We start from the raw sequence: 21302 nt of genomic DNA, 5'->3' as shown, positions 1-21302 counted from the left end.
TCCTCAAATAGGGTAGCCTTTCTTACTTCAACTCCTGCACCACCACCACCTCAACTTTGGGCCAAAGCCTCAGCCCACTCCGACAATGGCCACTCCCTTGATGACCGCTGCCCTACACATTCCCTCACTTTTATAGTAATGTTTGGGTCACTGGACCTCGATTGCCCTTCAACTGCTATCTGCTGAGTCTCTTCTTTGTCAACCCTTTTGAACTCGATTGCCCAATCAACTGCTCCTCTGTCTTCAAATGTTGAACTTGATTGCTCAAACCAGGAAACTTAAAGCTGTTCACAGAGATATCAGTGAGGACATTAGAGATATGGAAAGGAATGAAGGAAGTAATAGAGTAACTTTCTGAAGATAAACGATGTAGCAGGAGTGCTGCTTGATTTGGGAGTAGAATCAGATGGAGAAGAAAATGTGTTATTGAACAAAAAAAGGAATAAGGTTGGTAAATAAATTTGAGCCAGGAAACGAATATGTGGGACATGGCTGGGACTTGACTGTTAGGTGTTAGTATGAAAATCATGAGAGGAGCCTTGAATTGTATAAACAGAGAATTTGTTTCAGGGTCTCTCAGTACAATGTGGCATCAGCAAAGCAAAGCAACTTATTAAATACAGGATCGGCTTTGGTATCAAGACATCATTCTCACAGAGTCTTCTCCACAGAGAGTCTTCAGCAAGTGCCATTCTAAATAATATCGAGGGACACAGAGTGCAGATGATTACAGATACATTTCTTAAAATGGTAACATCTTGCCACATATACTACATCCCTCCTTTATAATGAAAAACAAATAATCATGCAAAATAACTGTCCTGCCTTTGCTTTAACATGATTGTTTTCAGACTGTTGGTTTGACAGACTGTCCTTCACAGGCTATTCCAAACAAGTTGCAGTTCTCCCAGGGCCTGTTGTGGAGGTGTTTTGCAGGTCAATGCTCGTCTTTTCATAATTCCATTTCTATTTCAGCCAAATACCTATTTGGTGGTTTTCTTGAGATCGTGCCTGTCCCATCATGTAACACCATCCTGCTTTGTGTGAGCTGGAATGTGACGTGTGTCAGGTCACCATTGCCTACTGACACATTGAGTTGGCTCTGAAAGGCATACTCTGCCTTTCCATGACTCCGTAGAAAGGGTGGGGGCGATCAAATTGGCAGCCCTCTCAGAACTCCCAAGGTTGCCTACTATCAACTGCCCACTGTCATCACCACCTCAGGGAAGGCACATCTGGCAAAATGTTCTCAGGGATGGCTCGAAATGTTCTTTGAGCTTGTTGATGGTTGTTCTCATTCTCTCAAAAATCAGAAATATGATCATGTCACCAAGCGCATTTTGCCATTGAAGTGGCATGAATCTGATGCAACTTCTGCCCAGAGAGAGTCTGGGTCTTGATGAATGAAGCATTTCCTTTGGGTGGTTCCATCCCAGAGGTTCCTGATGTCTCCTGCATCCCAAACCAGTGGTACCTTCTTTCATTGTGTGATGAGTGGCCTTGAATTTGGATTATACAATTTTTTTGAAGCCTGGAAACAATTATGCTTTTGCATTGAAGATTAGATCAGCTTGAGTGTCCACTTCAATTCTCATGTGGAACTGTACTCTGAGAACAGGCTGAACCTCCTGCTGTGACTCTTTTCATCTTGTCTCAATCACTCACATCAGACACTGCATCACCTCAACAACTAAGAACTTGGAATGCATCTCATTATGCTCAAAATCCAGTCCCCTTGCTATCTCGTGCTCCTGAAATAGGCTTGGCTAAGTGTTTCATCTGGAGGAGATCTTTGCCTAAACAGTATTGAGTCTTCGCATCATTTGCCTACATCCTCATGTAAGTCTCTGCTCAATGTAGGGCCTTTAATTGTGATAACTTCAAAGGCCTTGTGATAACAGTGCACAAACATAGGTCTCTCGTGTTTATTCGTAGAACTTTCCAGTCCAAAGATCACAAAAAGTGGTTGATTTTCAATTTATTTACAAAGCAATTTCACATCTGTCATGCTTTTCTAATGCATACTCTTGGCCAATCCTCCTGCAAGTTCCTTGTTCCAAGACCTTTTCTGGAGGCATCCACCCATAGAAATAGGAAGCACATAAAACATAGAACAGAACAGCACAGGAACAGCCCATTGGCCCACAATGTCTGCCAAACATAACATTCCAAGTTCAAATTTACTGTCAGAGTACATACTGTACATAACATTACATACAACCCTGAGATTCTTTTTTCTTGCTAATCAAGCTGAATTTCTAATTATCAGTAGTGTAATCTGTATTTAAGTAAAATATATATACATACATAGAAATGTAAATAAACTGATTGAGCAAATACAGAAAAATAAATATTCAGTAATAAATAACATCTAACTAAGAGTCCTTAAATGTGCCTCTGATTGAGTCTGTTGTTGAAGAGTCTGATGGTGGAGGGGTGGCAATTGCTCCTGAACCTGGTGGTACGAGTCTTGTGGCACCTAGACCTCAGTGAGAACAGAGCATGTCCTGGGTGACGTGGATCCTTGAGGATTGCTGCTGCTCTCCAATGGCAGTGTTCCATGTCGATTTTGTCGATGGTGGGGTGAGTTTTACCTGTGATGTCCTGGGCGTGTCCATCACCTTTTTCAGGAATTTCTGCTCAGTATTGGTGTTCCCAATAACAGGCCATGATGTAGCCGGTCAGTACACTTTCTAGTGGAACATGAAAATCAGCAGATGCTGTGATTGTAGTAAGAAGCATAGAAATGCTGGAGGAACTCAGTGGGTCTCGCAGCATCCAAAGGAGGTAAAGATATATTATCGATGCTTCAGGCCTGACACCTTGTTCAAGGTATGAGAGAAAGAAGGCAGGACCTAAATAAAAGAAATAGCAGAAGGAGGAATACAGGCCAACAGACAAAAGGCGATGATTGGATATGAAGGCTAGGAGAAAGGAGTGCTAAGGGAGGGGATGGCGGGGGGGAGGGAGGTGGTGGTGAGTGTTCCTCTGTGAATGCAGAACTGGGACAAAGGGAGGAGAAAGAGAGAGTGAGTGAGCTGCAGGAAAGGGGATGAGTGGGGTGCCTAACAGAAACTGAAGCAGTCCAGTTTGAGGATGCCCAGACAGAAGATGAGTTGTTGTTCCTCCAATTTGTGGGTGGTCTTAGACTGGCAGTGCACGATACCGTGGACAGACATTGGCAAGGGAATGGGGTGTGGAACTGAGTGGAAGATCCCCGCTATTGCTTAACAAAGCAATTTCCCAGTCTGCGACCAGACTCTCTAATATAGAGGAGACCACAACAGGAGTACTGGATGCAGTTGATGACCTCTGCAGATTCATAAGTGAAGTGTTATGTCACTTGAAAGGACTGTTTGAGGCTGGTGGTGAGGGAGGGAGCAAGTAGAGTACCTCTTGCAATCACAGATGTGGGTGCCAAGGGGGCGATTGCTGGGAAGGAATGAGTGAATGAGGGAACCCCAGATGGAGTGGTCCCTGCAGAAAACAGAGAGGGGATGGAAGGCGGCTGGTGGTGGAATCACGTTGTAGGTGGTGGAAATTGCAGAAGATATTATGTTGGGTTCGGAGGCTGGTGGAGTGATAATTAACAAGGGGAATCCTGTCCTTTTGCAGCTTGGGGTGGAGGAGGCCAGGGAAGATGTGCATATGAGGCAAGGCATGCAAGATTATGAGGGGCTTAACCAGCTAGCACCTTTCTTCTGGGGTAACAATAGAAAATTCTAGAAGACATCGGTTTAAGGTGAGTGGAGGAATGTTTTGAGAAAATGTGACTAGTAAATTTTTTACTCAGAGAGTGTTGGGTTCCTTAGGGTGATGGTGGAGGGTAGTGCAATAGGGACATTCAAAAGTCTTCGATAGGCACATGGATGTAAGAAAAATAGAGAACTATGGGAGTGAGGTTGGGAAGGGTTAGATTATTGTGGAGTTAAATAGGTTGGCACAACATCTTGGGCTGAAGGGCCTGTACTGTGCTGTAATATTCTGTATTCTATGCTTCCTCCACTATCCCTGGCAGCATGTTTCAGGTTCCTGTCACTCTCTGTGTAAAGATCTTTCTGAAAAACTCTTCCCCCACCACTTCACCTTAAGTGCACATCCTCTCATATATGATATTTTTTTCTATTCCGACAGAAAATTTCTGACCATCTGCCCTATCTAAGCCTTTTATTATTTTGTAAACTTCTATCAGGTCGCCCCTCAGCCTCTGATGCTCCAGAGAAAATCATTCAAGTTTGTCCAACTTCTCCCAATATCTCATATCCTTTAACCCAGGCAACATCCTAGTCAATCTCTATCCTTTCCAATGCCTCCTCAAATGCACGCAATACTCCAAGCGTGGCCTTATCAAAGTTTTAAATAGCTGTAACATGACTCCTCACATTTATAGTCAATGCCCTGACCAAGAATACCATTCACCTTTTTTATCACTTTATCTACTTGCATGGACACTTACAGGAGCTTTCTATTGGACCTGCAGAACCCTTCACACATCAATTCTGTTAAGAGTTCTGCCATTATTAAGAGTTCCTTTTTCTCATCAAAATATTGCAGTGTGGCGAGACACATGTTTGAAGTGGTGAACCGGCCCCGCTTGTCACGTGCGGTCAGCGGGGCAGCCGCGGTAAGGATGGCGACACAGGACTGTCTCTTCCGGTCCAGACCGGAAGGGTGTGCGCGCGCTTGTGTCATCGTGATACAAGTGCTGGGATGTTGGGGGCGGGACCAGAGACAGGCTTAAAGGCTGCAGCGCGGAATTCGAATTGAAGCAGTTGTGATACTCGAGCTCCCAGCCTGTTATCTCAGTCTCTTCGAGGGGCTCGCTCACAACCCGCTAGAGCAGCACAGATTCAGGTGGTGACTGTTTCCTTGATTTATTTGACTAACACCATTCCACATTATTCTTGTCAGCTGTCTGTTTCACACTTCTCTCTCTGATGAGGAAGCAACAAAGCCCTTACAAGGATATATTATACCTGATGGTTGGGCCTTTTAGCAGGGTAGGGGGTAGGGGGGGGGGGGGGGTCAGAGAGTCCCCAAGGCCTGAAGGGTTGGTCAGAGAATATGGGGCTTGGACAGAAGAGTAGGTCCAAGAAATATACAAGAATTGTCTAACAATTCAGGGCCTTCATTAATAGTCAGAGAATGGAGAGTCTCCAAGGGCACTTGCATAGTGCAAAGTCAATAGTCATAGTTTCAAAAACATAAAACATTAATTTGGAATTGTAAAAATTTTTTTTTCTCTCTGCTGAGACTTACTCTCTTTTTAGGGTAGCATCCTATATCCGCTGTCATGAATTTCCAACTAGAAGAATATATTAATTGCTGTGCTGGTCTACAAACTTAATTACAGGAGGACAATTTACTCGAATACTGATGTAAATAAGCCAGCCTTCCATTAATTTTCTAAACTGGACACCTTGCCACCAGCAGCTGAGGATTATTGACAGTTTGTTGGCCTGGGTTGCAATTCTCAACACGTGCAATTGGATTAAATCAAATACTTCGCAAATACTGCAAAGATAACATGCAGGCGGCCTTTAATTAGAATGACAAATAATGGCAGTGTCATAAATGATTAAGTGATTATTCAAGTAACAGTAAGACAATGCACCAAGCCAAAGTGTATTAAAAATAAAAGTATTTGTGAGCTCTGTCTATGTTAGATGCTGGTGCCATCCTCCTAGCCTTGGCAACAATGCTCGAGAAGTGGATGCTGAAATAACTTTTGGTTTTGCTATCACCTCTAACTTTTTATCTGCTGTTTACAGTCTGATAGCCTACTTATCAGTTGCAGCTCAGACTCAATGTAAATGTTTGAGGTACCTTTATAGCAATGTTTGATTTTAATTATAATTATGGATCTGTTTCAAGTGGTGGAATAGAAGCGCTGTAAAATGCATTGGCTATTCTCTGGAAAAGATTCTGCAAGAAGCAGCTCTAAACCTGATAATACATTATCATCAGCTGTCACCTTGTGTCTCCGCCCTCCCTTGCAAACTCTGCCCTTTTCACAAACTGCTTTCCTGTAAAACAAACAGCAGAAACTTTAGGTGAAAATGTGAACAGTTATTTTGGTTAGATCCATGACACATAGCAGAAAACAGCTTACTGATGTAGGGTAAACAGTTTTAGCTTACGTTGTTTTATTTTTGCTTTGAGTTACAGAGTAGGACAATGTAATAATAGTTATTACATTCATTTAAGTACTAATTCTATCATTCTTAGCTGTTAAAACTTTCCTTTGACTTCAGGTAAGTTAGCTGTCAGTGATGATAGCATGTAATTATGTGAGTTAGCTCTTTCTGAACTCGTTTATTGTGGTATTGTATTAGTTATGGTCTAATGACTATCATATAATACCTTCTGTTCAAGGTATAATTGGTGGTGTTATTTATTTAAAAACAAAGGTGCAATACTTCCTTACATTGAATAGCAACGTCAGGTTTTAGCCCATCTCCTGCCTTCGCAGTGCCCTTTTGTAGCTTTTTGCACCTTCTAAACAATTAACAACGTGTCCCAGTTGAGAGCATATGCAAATTTAACCATTAATTCCCCCTTGGTGACATCCAAATAATTGACATACACAGCAAATGGAAGTGCTCCAGAAACTGAACTCTGTGGGATACAACAATCTACTCTCAGCCTCTAAAATATTGTCTGAACTCCTAATCATCGTTTTGATAAGGAGATACCCAGCACCCAATGGAAGGAACACTTGGGGAGGGGAGGGGGGTGGTGAGAAGATTAATGATCTCTGGGAAGGCAAGGACTAAGGAGAGATGGTCGGCATGACTTGGTTAATAAAAAAAACTATTCAGGAGAAACTTGGCAGGCCAGTGTACATTATATAGCAAAGATAAAGATACATAACCAACATTATGTCCACCACTCAGCCATGTTTTCACTCTTCCTCCTCTATGCTGAATCAAAACCCCATTTATACATCCCACTGCCGTGGAATTGTCAACAAATTTGTAGATGGTATTATTGTCATTCTGAGGAACACAGTCATAGGTGTAAAACAAGTAGAGCAGGGGGAAAAATACACCCCTTTGGTGCACCAGTATTGATGGAGATTAAGGAGGAGATGCTCTTACCAATCCTCACTGATTGTGGTCAAAATGTGTGGAAATCCAGGATTTAAACACACAGTGGAGTACTGAGTCCCAGATCTTGGAGTTTGCCAATCAGTTTTGATGGGATGATGGTGATGAATGTTGAACTGTAGTCAACCAACCAAGGTGGTGTTATAAGCTAAACTTATTAACCTGCATTTGGTCCAATCCTTCTAAATCTGTTCTATCCATAAATCTATCCAAATGCATTTTGAACATCATAATTGTACCCATACACATCATAATTTTGGTGACGGTGCTGTGAAATTGCTCAGCAAAGATGTAAGGTTCTCCTTCTGTCTGATAGCTTACAGGTCACCCTTGGGTAAGTAGTAGTATCTGTTTAGCCTCCCAATCAGGGTCACATGAAATCATGGATTGCAGATGGTGGATGGTTTTTACAAGAAGATTCTACAAATTGGAATTTATGGTTGTAAAACTAAAAACGCTGGGCAGATGAATCTGTTGATCAAAGGCCAGGGTTACTCATCCATTATGGACTCTGTAACTGAAGAAGGCAATGGGAAACCACTTCAGTATTTTTCCCTTGTATAATCATGAGCTCAACATCGACTACAGTCACAGCTCAAAGATGGAGCTTTCACCGAAGGAGAACAGGGGAGGCAAAAACTACAATTCGGTGGGTCGGAGATCAAGATGGATGGAGAATCATGATCGCTCATGCCAAACGGCAAGGCACCTGAATGAATGATGAATTGTACCCATGTCTACACTTTCCTCAGGCAACTTGTTCCAGTTACAGACCACTGTCTGAGTGAAAAGATTGTCCCTCAGCTTCAGGGTTGGCGCCAAGAGGGCATTGCCCCCTAAGCAAGGTGCTTTGGCCCTCCATATAGACACAGCCATTGCTTGCTCTCAGACCAGCACCCCACTCCCTCCCACATCACTATTGTTTAGCTTGATGCACACTAGCTAATTTCCACCTGCCCCTGGCTGCATCACTAGCATGCATCAAACATCAGTAGCATCTAGTGATGCTTGACATCTAGTGATGCTTGACACAAAACAAGCAGCACTCTCGTCTCTTACATTGGAGGGGCGGATGCTATTAAGATTCATCAACAGGTAGGTCCCAGAACCCCCAACCCCCTCTCATTGACAGGTAGGTCCCAACATCCAATAGCACCCCACCCCAATACTGAGTGAGTTTATGAGTGTTCCACTGAGCCTCCCCCCAAACATGCTAATGCCCCACTCTAACATTTGTTCTAACATTGAACCTGCTCAGCTTCCTCTTTAAGCTCTCCCCTCTCACCTTAAACATATATTCTTTATTTCTAGTATCATCCACTCTGGAAAAAAAAAACTGTGATCATTCACCTCATCTATGTTCCTCATGATTTTATAATCATTTATAAGATCACCCTTCAGCCTCCTGAACTCCAGGGAATAAAGACCCAGCCCATTCAACCTTTCCCAATAGCACAAGTCCCACTAATATTCTGATGAATCCCTATTGCACCTGTTCCAATGTATTAACATCCATAGAACTGTAGAACACTACAGCACTGAAGCAGATCCCTTTGACTCTTCTTGTCGCTGACAAACCCTTTTTGTTTTTCTGAGTCCCACTGACCTGCACCCAGTCCATAGCCCTCCATCCATGTATCTGTACAAATTCTTCATAAATGTTAACAATGAGCCCATATTCACCACCTCAGCTGCCAGCAATATCTGTGTGAAGGAGTGTACCCTCACATTCCTCATAAACTATTCCTCTTTCTCTCTTAACCATGTCCTCTTGCTTGTATATTACCTACCCTCAGTAGAAAAAGCCTATCTATATTTACTCTGTCTGTCCTCCTAATGATTTTAAATACCTTTATCAAATCTCCCCTCATTCTTCTACGCTCCAGGGAATAAAGTCCTAACCTGTATAATCTTTCCCTGTAACTCAGTTTCTGAAGTCCTAGTAAATTTTCTCTGCACTCTTTATATCTTGTTGACATCATTGCTGTAGTTAGATGACAAAAACTATACACAGTACTCCAAACTTAACATAACATCCCAACTCCAATATTCAATACTTTGATTTATGAAGGCCAATATGCCAGAAAGCTCATTTTACAACTCTATCCACCTGTGACACCACTTTCAGGGAATTATGTATCTCTACTCTACCGCACTCCTCAGTGCTGTACCATTTACCATGTATGGCCTTTCCTTGTTTGTCCTTCCAAAATGCAATACCTCACACTTTTCTGCATTAAATTCCATCTACCATTTTTCAGTCTATTTTTCCAGCTAGTGCAGATACCTCTGCAAGCTTTGAAAATGTTCTTCATTGTCCACAATGCATCCAATCTTAGTGTCTTCTGCAAACTTGCTGATCCAATTTATCACATTATCAAGCAACAATGGTCCCAGCATTCAAAAATTGAATGGGTAGGACAAGTCATAGTGTCATCCTTCAATTCTAAAGCAAGGGCAGTGGTGATTTTAATAAAGAAGAGTTGTCCAGTTAGAATACAAAATGTTGTAACTGATCCGGCTGGTAGATATGTGAATGTACACTGCCAGATATATTCTGAATCTTGGACCCTGTTAAATCTATATGCCCCAAATGTAAATGATAAAAGGTTTATAAAGGAAACCTTTTATTTCAATTGGCAAATGCACTTCAAAATATAATAGTTGGGGGGGGGGTATTTTAATTCTTGTCTGGATCCAATTCTGGATAAATCAACAAGAGCAGTGGCCAGGACAAGGATGGCTAGAGCCACCTTAGTATTAATGAGAGAGCTGAATTTAATGGATGCCTGGAGGAAATTACATCCAAGGCAAAGAGACTATTCCTTTTACTCTAGTAGACATAATTCGTACTCCACAATAGATTTTTTTTTACTATCAGTGCATTTGCAGGATAGAATCATGGAAACTAAGTATAAAGCAAGAGTTTTGTCAGACCATTCACCTCTATTATCAATTGTTATGCCCGAGAAACAGGATAAGGTATATAGAAGGCGTTTCAATCCATTGTTGTTGAAAAGATCTGAGTTTTGTGATTTTATAAGACGACATATTGGAATCTTCTGTGAGACTAACTGTCATTCCACTGCCAATAAATTTATCACATGGGATACTTTAATTAGTTACAATTAAAGGGATGATATAATTAGTTATACTTTGAGAATTAATAAAGAGTTCATGAGAGATGTAGATAAATTTAACAAGGGATACATCATTTGGAGAAGGACCTGCAGTTGAGAAGCTCAGAACAGAAGCAAAGAGTACTTATTAATAAAAACCTTGAGTATAATATGTTACAGACTTAAAGTATAGAGAAAGCAATAATGAGAACAAAACGAAGTACTGTGAGTACTGTGGGGAAAGAGCTCAAAAGGTCATATTTGTCAACTGAAAACAGAACAGGTCTCCAGAACAATTAGCACAATTGAAACAGAAGCCAATAGAATTTCTTAGAAGCCACAAGAAATTAATGAGGCCTTCATATTATTCTATTTCAAATTATATAAATTGGATATTAACAAAATAAATTATTACTTGTCACAATTGGTTTCCCCAAATTTGAACTTGGTAGAGCAGAGGGAACTCAATGCATCTTTTATTCAATTTGAGATAGAATTCATTGCACGTTAATAGATCTCCCAGTGAGGATGGTTTTCCACTGGAATTCTATAAAGAATTTAAGTATTTGTTAATGCCTATTTTTATGGAAATATTAAATCAAGCAGTTGGATCACATACCCTGCCACACTCCTTCTCAACAATAAAAACAGTAATTCCCAAAAAATGATAGAGATTCATTGAAACCATCATCATATAGACCGATATCTTTGTTGAATATGGACTATAAAATGCTAGCCAAAGCTTTGGCAAACAGATTGACAATTTTTAAAAATTGATAAATAAGAATCAAACAGGATTTGATAAGAAAAGGCAATTGGTGGACAGTGTAACTAGATTGCTTAGAATAATTTATTTGGCCCAGAAAAGATGTGATTGCCTTGGCTGCTGAAAAGGAAGTTGATTGACTGGAGTGGGATTTTCTGTTTAAAGTGATGGAAAAATTGGGATTAAGTTACAACTTTATAAATTGGATCTGAGCCCTATACAATGAACCCAAGGCCAGAGTTGCAACAAATGGGCAAGTACATCCAGCATTCCCACTGTCCAGATCTATATGACAAGGATGTCCATTATCTCTGGCTCTTTTCATATTGCCTATAGAATCTTTGGTGGAAATTATTCAACAGGACCCAGACTTCAAAGGGTTGACCAAGATAAACATAAGATCAGTCTGTTTACAGATGATGTATTAATATATCTGACAGAACTGGAAGTTTCTTTGCAAAAGCTGTATTTAACAAGTGGAAGATTTCGAGAAGGTCTCTGGGAACAAAACAAATTGGGACAAAAGTGAGATTATGCTGTTAATTGATGGGGATTATACAGATTGTTAAAGAAATACACAATTTAGATGGCCGAAGAATGGGATTAAGTATTTGGGGATTAAAATATATAATGACCTGAAAAATTTATATAAAATGAACTATCTCCCATTGCTTAAGAAGGTTGAAGAAGATTTAAATAAATGGATAATTATTCTGATAACTTTGATTGGAAGAGTTAACTGTGCTAAAATGAATATATTCCCTCGTGTACAGTACCTCTTCCAGAATCTTCTAATATCATTACCACCAAAGTTTTTTTTTCAAAATTTGAATAAATTGATTAGGAAGTTTCTTTGGAAAAGTAAGTTTGCCAGAGTCTCCATGGAAAAATCAATTTGGAAATATCATATGGGAGGGTTGTAACTCCCAAATTTTAAATATTGCTCTTGGGCAGCCCAGATGAAATTTGTCACTTCTCTCTTTGATGGAAGAGATAAACCTTCATGGGTGGAAATTGAACTGCACAAAGTCTGAGAGAGAGAGTTGCTGAAGATATATATAAATGGGACACTAAATCTATTTTTAGTGGAAAAGAAGCACTTCTAACAAACATATTTTGAATATTTGGTACAAATTGAATAATTTAATTGGAACAATAGTAAAAAAAATTCCAAAAATGCCTTTGACTCAAAATAGATTAATTCCTTTATCAATGGATTATAAGATTCTACATACATTGTCCCAGAAAGGGATCAGGTATGTAGAAGATTGTTATGTGCAAGGGCAACTTATGTCATTTGAACCGGTAAAAAATAGATATAATATTCCTAATAGCACAATCATCTGCTACTTCCAATTAAGAACTTTTTCAGAGATGAATTAGGATCAGCCATGATGTTACTAGACTGCAGTGAAATGGAGATTCTGTTTCAACAGGGGAACACAAGGAAGTGTACATCTGCAATGTATTCCTTACTTCAGTTAGGAATTCCAAAGCAGGAGTTATATAAATCAATACACAGATGGGAATCAGACTTGAATATTAGTATTGGTGATTTTTTTTTAATTGTTCTGATGTATATTTGGCCAGCAGGACCAAGATAATAAATGTAAGATATAGATTGGTGTAATATAATTTCTTGCATCAGCTATATTTTACCCTGCAGAAATTACATAAATTAAATTCCAATATATCGGATATATGTTTTAGATGCCATGAAGAAACAAGAACCTTTTTACATTCCACCTGGTCATGATCTAAATTGAAACCTTTTGGGGAAAATTTAAGAATTTTATTAGACCAGATTATTGGCAAACAATTACCACAAAGTCCAGAATTATTTCTCTGAGGAAATATTGTGGGGATAAGACTCAAAATGAGGCTGTTCAACTACCAATTAGAATTTACTAAGATTGCATTGGCAGTGGCCACGAAATCTATTGCAGTTATTTGGAAGTCTGATCCCTTCTGGACATAGCCTGATGGAATGTGGAAATGAATAGTAGTGTTCTCCTGGAGAAAATTACTTATAATCTAAGGAAGGAGTAAAACATGTTTTTGCAGGCGTGGCTGCCTTACTTGCAGAATGTAGGGTTGAATATTTAGGGATACTTATTCTGTTCCTGAATTCTATGACCTTGTTGTTTCCCTCATTTGAGATCTAGGCAAGGAAAGGAATTAGATTCTCTTAAGTGGATCCCGGATCCTGACAGTTCCTCTTTCTTTTCTCCTTTTTTTTTTGCTTTTCTGTTTCTTTCTCTCTTATCTATTTCTCTTTCTTTTTTTTCTATCTCGTGGTTTTGTTTGGGGCGGGGGGATGGGGCTGTTTAGAAAATGGACAACTTGAATCATTGATTTTCTTTTAATTTCAATGTATGTATTTGGGTAATGGTTAATTCTTGATACCTGTTTGACCACAAAATTAAAATAAATTATTCAAAAACAATGGTCCCAGCACCGATCCTTGAGGCACACCACTAGTCACAGGCCTCCAGTCTGAGAAGCAATCATCCACCACTACTCTCTGACTTCTCCTGTCCAGCCATTGTTGAATTCAGCATGAATATCTAACATCTGAACCTACCTGACTAACCTCCCATGCAGGACCTTGTCCATGTAGATAACATCCAGTGACTTTCAAATTTCCTGGTAATATCCATAATCAGTTTCTGGCTATCCAGGTAATTGTATATCCAATCTGTTAAAACACCTTCCAGTAATTTACATACTACTGACGTCAGGCTCACTGGCCCATAATTTCCAGGGTAATTTTTGGAGCCTTTTTAAACAATTGAACAACATGAGCTATCCTCCAATCCTCTGGCACTACACCCGTGGCCCACTGCTATTTCTACACTAGCCTCCCTCAAGGTCCAAAGGAATATCTTGTCAGGCCTGGGGATTTATCCACCTTTATTTGCTTTAAGACAGCAAGCACTTCCTCCTCTTTAATCTGTATAGGTTTCATGACCTCAGTGCTTGTTTTCCTTACTTCCCACAACTCTGTATCTGTTTCCTGAGTGAATAATGATAAAAAAAAAACATTTAAGATCTCACCCATCTCTTTTGGCTCCAAACAAAGCCGACTGCTCTGATCTTCAAGGGGGCCAATTTTGTCCCTTACTATTCTTTTTCCTCTTACTATCCCTGTAGAAATTCTCAGGATTTTCTTTTACATTATCTGCCAAAACAACCTCATGACTTTTTTTGTAGCCTTTCTGATTTATTTCTTATGGTTTTTCTTGCATTTTTATACTCCTCAAGTATCTAATTTGCTCCATATGGCCTACACTTGCTATACACAACTCTCTTCTTCTGAACCAGATCCCCAATACCCCTCGAAAACCAAGATTCCCTATTCCTGCTAACCTTGACTTTAATCCTGACAGGAAAATACAAACTCAGTACTCTTAAAATGTCACCTTTGAAAGTCGTCCTTCCTATAGCTGGGTGACCAGAATGCACACATTTCTCCAAGTCTGCTCTCACCAACTCCTTATACAGCAGCTTCATAATCTCCTAACTTGAGTACAAAGTACCTTGTCCAATGAAGGCCAGCATGGCAAATGCCTTCTTCACTACCTGTCCACCAGAGTTGCAACTTCCAAGAAACTGTGCACTTATACTCCTAGGTCTCTCTCTTCAGCAATACTCTCCAGGATCCTGTGGTGGAATTATATTTCTTACCCTGGTTTGACTTGCACTTTTTGTCTTGCTAAAGTGCGACACCTCACACTTGTCAGAGTTAAATTCTATTTGCCACTCCTTGGCCCACCTTCCCAACTGATCTGTACCCTGTTGTAAACCTCAGTTTCTTTCCACACAGTCCATTGAATCAACAATTTTGGTGTCATCTTCAAACTTACTACCATCTCAACAAGAAGATGATCAAACAATTATACAGATAACAAACATTAGTGGACCCACCACCAATCGTTGTGGCATTCATAAGGTTTGACTTGAGATGTTGTCTACGTGGATGTTGGCATGCACTTTGGTGAGAGCCTGCATGATATTGCACGGTGAGCAAATAACATCAAAATTGGTGGTGGACAGTGTAGAAGGTCACAAGAAGATCAAGGTCAATTGGATGATTGAACAAAGGAATAGCAGAGAGAATTTAACTCAGACAGAGCAATGTGATGCATTTTTGGAATTTAATCCAGTGCTGGACAGACACAGTGAATGGCAGGGCCTTGAGGAGTGTTATGAAATAGAGAGACCCAAAGATACAAGCACGTAGTTCCCTGAAAGTAGCAATGTGGGTGTAACTGTACCTGAAGTATGGTGATCCCTATATAATGCAAGAAGAATGTGAATGAGCTGGATAGAGTGCAGGATAGATCCACTGGTTTGTTGCAGGACTGGTTAGGCTAGAAAAGTTTCCTGGGAGTGCAGGAGACTGAGGAGTGACCTCATTGAAGTTTATAAAATCATGAGAGTCATCGATGAAGTGGCTGGTCACAGCCTTTTTTTTTCCCCAAGATGGGGGAGTCTGAAGTGAATCCTGGGGTCTCCATCTGTCTTCAGTCTTGTGAGTTCACAATTGAGTTTGAAGTCGAAGTCCAGACAGGTAAAGCCAGCTGCATCTGTTATTCCTTACCCACACATCTCACAGATTTATACCGTGTGAAAATCTCAGGTTATCTGTTCTGTTAAGAATCTTGAATATTTTAATAATATCTCCATTGTTCCAATTATTTTGTTCTCTAAAGTAAACAATCTCAGACTTTAGACAATTTTTCTTAACTGCACCAGCTTAGGTCATGTAACGGTTTGTTTTCTCTTTCTTTTTCCTTGAATGACGTGTGCGTTGTTTGGAGTTTAGAATATGAGGTGTGATCTTATTGAGGCAACTGAGATCTTCCCTGGTGTGAATGTTGAAATTAGGAGTGGTCATTTAAAACTAGAAACTTTTCAAAGAGGTGATACATTTCTGTAATTTTCTGCTCAAGAGGGTTGAGGAGGATAAATCATTGGAGGATTTTAAAAAACAGATACATATTTGAAAGATCAGGGAATTATGTGGAAATAGTCTAAAAGAGATGAGGTCTGGGGCAGATCACCTATAATCATGTGTCACACAGAGTCTGCAGATGCTAGAATCTGCTGACTGGTGCATTCTAGGCTGTAGGAGTGCGTGCTAAGGGACGTTCAGAAGCTTGATGCAGCCAAAGTGAGGGTCCTCTGGGGTTGGACCACAGTCTAGAGTCCTCCCATTACCAGGTATTAAGAGATTGAGACTGAAGGAAAGTAACACAACAACCGAGGGGGATGGGGGAGAAGCGACAAGGTGTCACAGTGGTGGAGGAAAAGGTGAGGGACTGTGTAGCGGACGGTCATCATCAGAGTGGGCTGCGTCAGAGTTGGTAAGCCTTTGGCTCAACAGGCTTCAGCGGGAACAGATAAGAGGCAAGGGATAGTTGAAGTATGAAAGGGCTACACTAAAGAAAAAAGGATTCAGCAGGTAGGCACAGGAAAGGGCAAGTTTTAGATATCATATTCTTTTTCTCCCCTAGTCATTAATAGTGGGAATGGAAGAATGTGGATTGTCAAGGAAGACAACAGTATCCCTGATGGCCTTATCTACAAGAAGTGCATCCAGCTGCAGCTCCTGACAAACCGAGGTACGAAATTGGAGCTGGAGTTGGATGAACTCCGGCAGAGGGGATAATAGACAGGAATTACAGGGACACTATCAAACACATGAGGCAGGAATAGGGTAGATGGGTGACACTCAGCAGTGTGAAAGGGAACAGACAGGCAGTGCAGGGAACACCTGTGACCATTCCCCTCAATAACAAGTATACCATTTTAGATACTGTTGTGGGGGGATGACCTACCAGGGACAAGCTACAGATCTCTGGCATGGAATCTGGCCCTGTGGCTAAGAAGGGGGTGAGAAGAGGTGAGCTGTAATGATAGGGGATTTCATAGTTGGTGGACAGATAAGAGGTTCTGAGGAAGAGATCGAATATCCCAGATGGTATATTGCCTCCCTGGTGCCAGGGTCTGAGATATCTCAGATCAAATTCAGGGTATTCTCAGGAAGGAGGGTGAGCAGCCAGATGCCATGGTCCATATAGGGACCAATGACATGGATAGGAAGGGTGAGGAGGTCCTCGATGCTTGGTTGAAGGACAGGACATTCAGGGTAGTGATCTCAGGATTACTACCCATGCCAGATGCTGGTGAGGTTAGAGATAGGAAGATAATGCAGCTTAATACGTGGCTAAAAACATGTTGCAGGAGGGAGGACTTCAGGTTTCTGGAACATTGGGCTCTCTTCCAGGGAAGGTAGGACATGTTCTGATGGGACTGTTTACATCTGAACTGGAGGGGGACTAATATCCTTGCGAAAAGTTTTGCTAGTGATGCTCCAGTGGGTTCAAACTAGACTTGCAGGGGAATGGGAACCAGAGCAGAGGAGTGGAGGAGGGAAAAGATGACATGAAAATTACATGCACTGTTAAAAGTCAACGGGTTAAATCTGGTGGAAATCTTCTAAGATTCATCTATTTAAATGCATAGAGTATTGTAGGAAAGGCAGATGAGCTTAGGGGATGGATTGGCACATGGAATTATGACATTGTGGGCATTAGTGAAATGTTGCAAGAGGGATAGGACTGGCAGCTCAATATACTGGGCTTCCATTGCTTTAGATGTGATAGATTGGGGTCGAGGTGGGGGTGAATAAAGGGAAGGAGTGGCAATGCTTGTCAGGAAAAATATCACAGCTGTGTTCAGACAGGACAGACCAGAGGCCTCGTTTATTGAGGAATGGGAAAGGCATGACCACACACGAGTTTGTATTATAGACTGCCCAGTAGTCAATGAGAATTGGAGGAGAAAATCTGTAGAGAGATAGCAGACAGCTGCAGGAAACATAAGGTTGTGATAATAGGGGATTTTAATTTTCCACATATTGTCTGGGACTCCCATACTGGATGGCTTGGAGTTTGTCAAATGTGTTCAGGAATGTTTTCTAAATCAATACATAGAGATAACAACTAGAGAGAGTACAATACTGGATCTTATATTAGAAAATAAGATAGGACAGGTGACAGGAGTATGTGTAGGGGAACATTTTGGGTCCCGTGATCATAATGCCATTAGTTTCAAGTTAATTATGGAGAAGGGATAAGTCTGGGCCTCAAGTTGAGGTTCTAAATTGGAGAAAGGCCAATTTTGAGGAAATGAGAAAGGATCGACCAGTGAGGCTGTTTGGGTGGAATTGAGGGGTGGAGGAGGCAAGAGGGTGCTAATAGGGGTGTATTACAGACCACCAAATGGGCCAAGAAAATTAGAGGAACAAATTTGTAGGGAGATAACGTATATGTGTGAAAATCATAAGGTAGTGATCATGGGAGATTTTAACATCCCACACATTGATTGGGATACCCATACGGTTAGAGGGCTGGATGGGCTGGAATTCGTTAAATGTGTTCAGGATTGTTTTCTAAATCAGTTAGTAGAAGAACCAACTCGGGATGGTGTAATACTGGATCTCCTGTTAGGGAACGAGCTAGGTCAGGTAGCGGACATTAATGTTGGAGAACCAATTGGGTCTAGTGATCATAATTCTGTTAGTTTTAGGGTAGTTTTAGGGAAGAGCAAGGAGAGGCCTAAAGTTGAGGTTCTGGATTGGAAAAGAGCAAATTTCTAAGGAATAAGAAGGGATTTGGGGAGTATTTAGTGGGACAGGATATTTTCAGGTAAGGATGTTAATGAAAAATGGAGGATATTCAAAAAAGAAATTTTGAGGGTACAGAGTAGTTATGTCCCAGTGTGGATCAAAGGAAAGGCTGGAAGTCATAGGGAGGCTTGGTTTTCGAGGAATATTGGAAATTTGGTTAGGAGAAAAAGGGAGGTGTACAAGAGGTATAAAGAGCAAGGAGCTGAGAAGTTGAAGGAGGACTATAAGGAGTGTAGAAGGAATCTTAAGAAAGAAATTAGAAAGGCCAAAAAAAGGCATGAAGAGGCTTTGGCTGACAGAGTAAAAATAAATCCAAAGGATTTCTATAAGTACATTAAAAGTAAAAGATTAGTGAGAGATAAAATTGGACCCCTTGTAGATAGCGAGGGTAGGCTGAGTGAGAAGTCTGAGGAAATGGGGGAAATTTTGAATGATTTCTTTGCCTCGGTATTCACTAGGGAAAAAAATGTTGAACCAGTTGAAGTAAAGAAAAATAGTGGGGAAGTCATGAAGCATATAAGGATAACCGAGGAGGTAGTGATGGCTGTGTTAAAAAAGATAAAGGTGGATAAATCTCCCGGACCGGACAAAATATTCCCTAGGACACTCAGGGAGGCTAGTGGACAGTTAGTGGGGCCATTAACAGAGATATTTAGGATTTCACTGGCCACGGGGGTGGTATCAAAGGATTGGAGGGTGGCGCATGTGGTTCCTCTGTTTAAGAAAGGGTCCAAATGCAAACCTGGGAATTATAGGCCTGTAAATCTGACGTCTGTGGTGGGCAAGTTGATGGAAAGTGTTCTGAGGGATGCTATTTACAAATTTTTGGAGGTACAGGGATTGATAGGGAGTAATCAGCATGGTTTTGTCAAGGGTAGATCATGCTTGACAAACCTGATTGAGTTCTTCGAGGGGGTTACAAAAAAGGTTGATGAAGGGAAAGCTGTGGATGTTGTCTATATGGACTTTAGTAAAGCTTTTGACAAAGTTCCCCACAGGACGTTAGGAAAAAAGGTGGAGGCATTAGGTATAAATAAGGAGGTAGTGAAATGGATTCAGCAGTGGTTGGATGGGAGGTGTCAGAGAGTAGTGGTAGAAAATTGTTTGTCCAATTGGAGGCCGGTGACTAGTGAAGTTCCTCAGGGTTCGGTCCTGGGTCCACTATTATTTGTTATATATATTAACGATCTGGATGTAGGGGTGGAGAATTGGATAAGCAAGTTTGCGGATGACACAAAGATCGGTGGTGTTGTGGACAGTCAGGTAGATTACCGTAGATTAAAAGGTGATTTAGGAAAGCTGGAGGTGTGGGCTGAGAAATGGCTGATGGAATTTAATACAGATAAATGTGGGGTGCTACATTTTGGAAAGGCAAATTTAAATAGGTCATATACATTGAATGGTAGACAATTGAGGAGTGCAGAGCAACAAAGGGATTTAGGAGTTATGGTAAATAGTACCCTCAAGGCTGATACTCAGGTAGATGGTGTGGTGAAGAAGGCATTTGGAATGTTGGCCTTCATAAATCGGAGTATTGAATTCAAGAGTAGGGAGGTTATGATGAAATTGTACAAGGCATTGGTGAGGCCAAATTTGGAGTACTGTGTACAGTTTTGGTCACCAAATTATAGGAAAGATATAAACAAAATAGAGAGAGTGCAGAGAAGGTTCACAAGAATGTTGACAGGATTTCAGGGTCTGAGTTACAGGGAAAGGTTGTGCAGACTGGGGCTTTTTTCTCTGGAGCGTAGAAGATTGAGAGGGGACTTGATAGAGGTGTTTAAGATTTTAAAAGGGACAGACAGAGTAAATGTGGATAGGCTTTTTCAATTAAGAAAGGGGGAGATTCAAACTAGAGGACTTGGTTTAAGATTGAAGGGGGAAAATTTTAAGGGGAACATGAGGGGAAATTTCTTTACGCAGAGGGTGGTGGGGATGTGGAATGAGCTTCCGGCAGACGTGGTCGAGGCGGGATCATTGGTTATATTTAAGGAAAGACTGGATCGTTACATGGATAGGAGGGGACTAGAGGGGTATGGACTGGGTGCTGGTCAGTGGGACTAGGAGGGTGGGGATTTGCTACGGCATGGACTAGTAGGGCCGAACTGGCCTGTTCTGTGCTGTAAGTGGTTATATGGTTATATGGTTATATCTAGAATGCGTGGATTGGGACGAGTTGTTTTCAGGCAAGGATGTGCGAGGAAAGTAGAGGACCCTCAAAGGTGAGATTTTGAGAGTACAGAATTTGTATGTTCTTGTCAGGATTAAAGGCAAGGTTAGCAAGCATAGGGAACCTTGGTTTTTGAGTGATATTGAGGATCTGATTTGGAAGTTGTATAGGTAACATGGAGCAAATGAGGTACTTGAGGAGTATAAAAAATGCAAGAAAACCTCAAGAAATAAATCAGGAAAGCTAAAAGAAGACACGAGATTACTTTGACAGACAATGTGAAGGAAAATCCTAAGAGTTTCTACGGGCATATTAAGAGCAAAAGGATAGTTAGAGACAAAATTGGTCTCCTTGAAGATCAGAGTGGTCGGCTTTGTATGGAGCCAAAAGAGATGGGGGAGATCTTAATTTATTTTCATCAATATTCACTCAGAAAACAGGC

Source organism: Narcine bancroftii, chromosome 1, assembly GCF_036971445.1.
Source record: "Narcine bancroftii isolate sNarBan1 chromosome 1, sNarBan1.hap1, whole genome shotgun sequence".
In the NCBI taxonomy this organism is placed as follows: domain Eukaryota; kingdom Metazoa; phylum Chordata; class Chondrichthyes; order Torpediniformes; family Narcinidae; genus Narcine; species Narcine bancroftii.
This window is presented reverse-complemented; position numbering follows the sequence as displayed.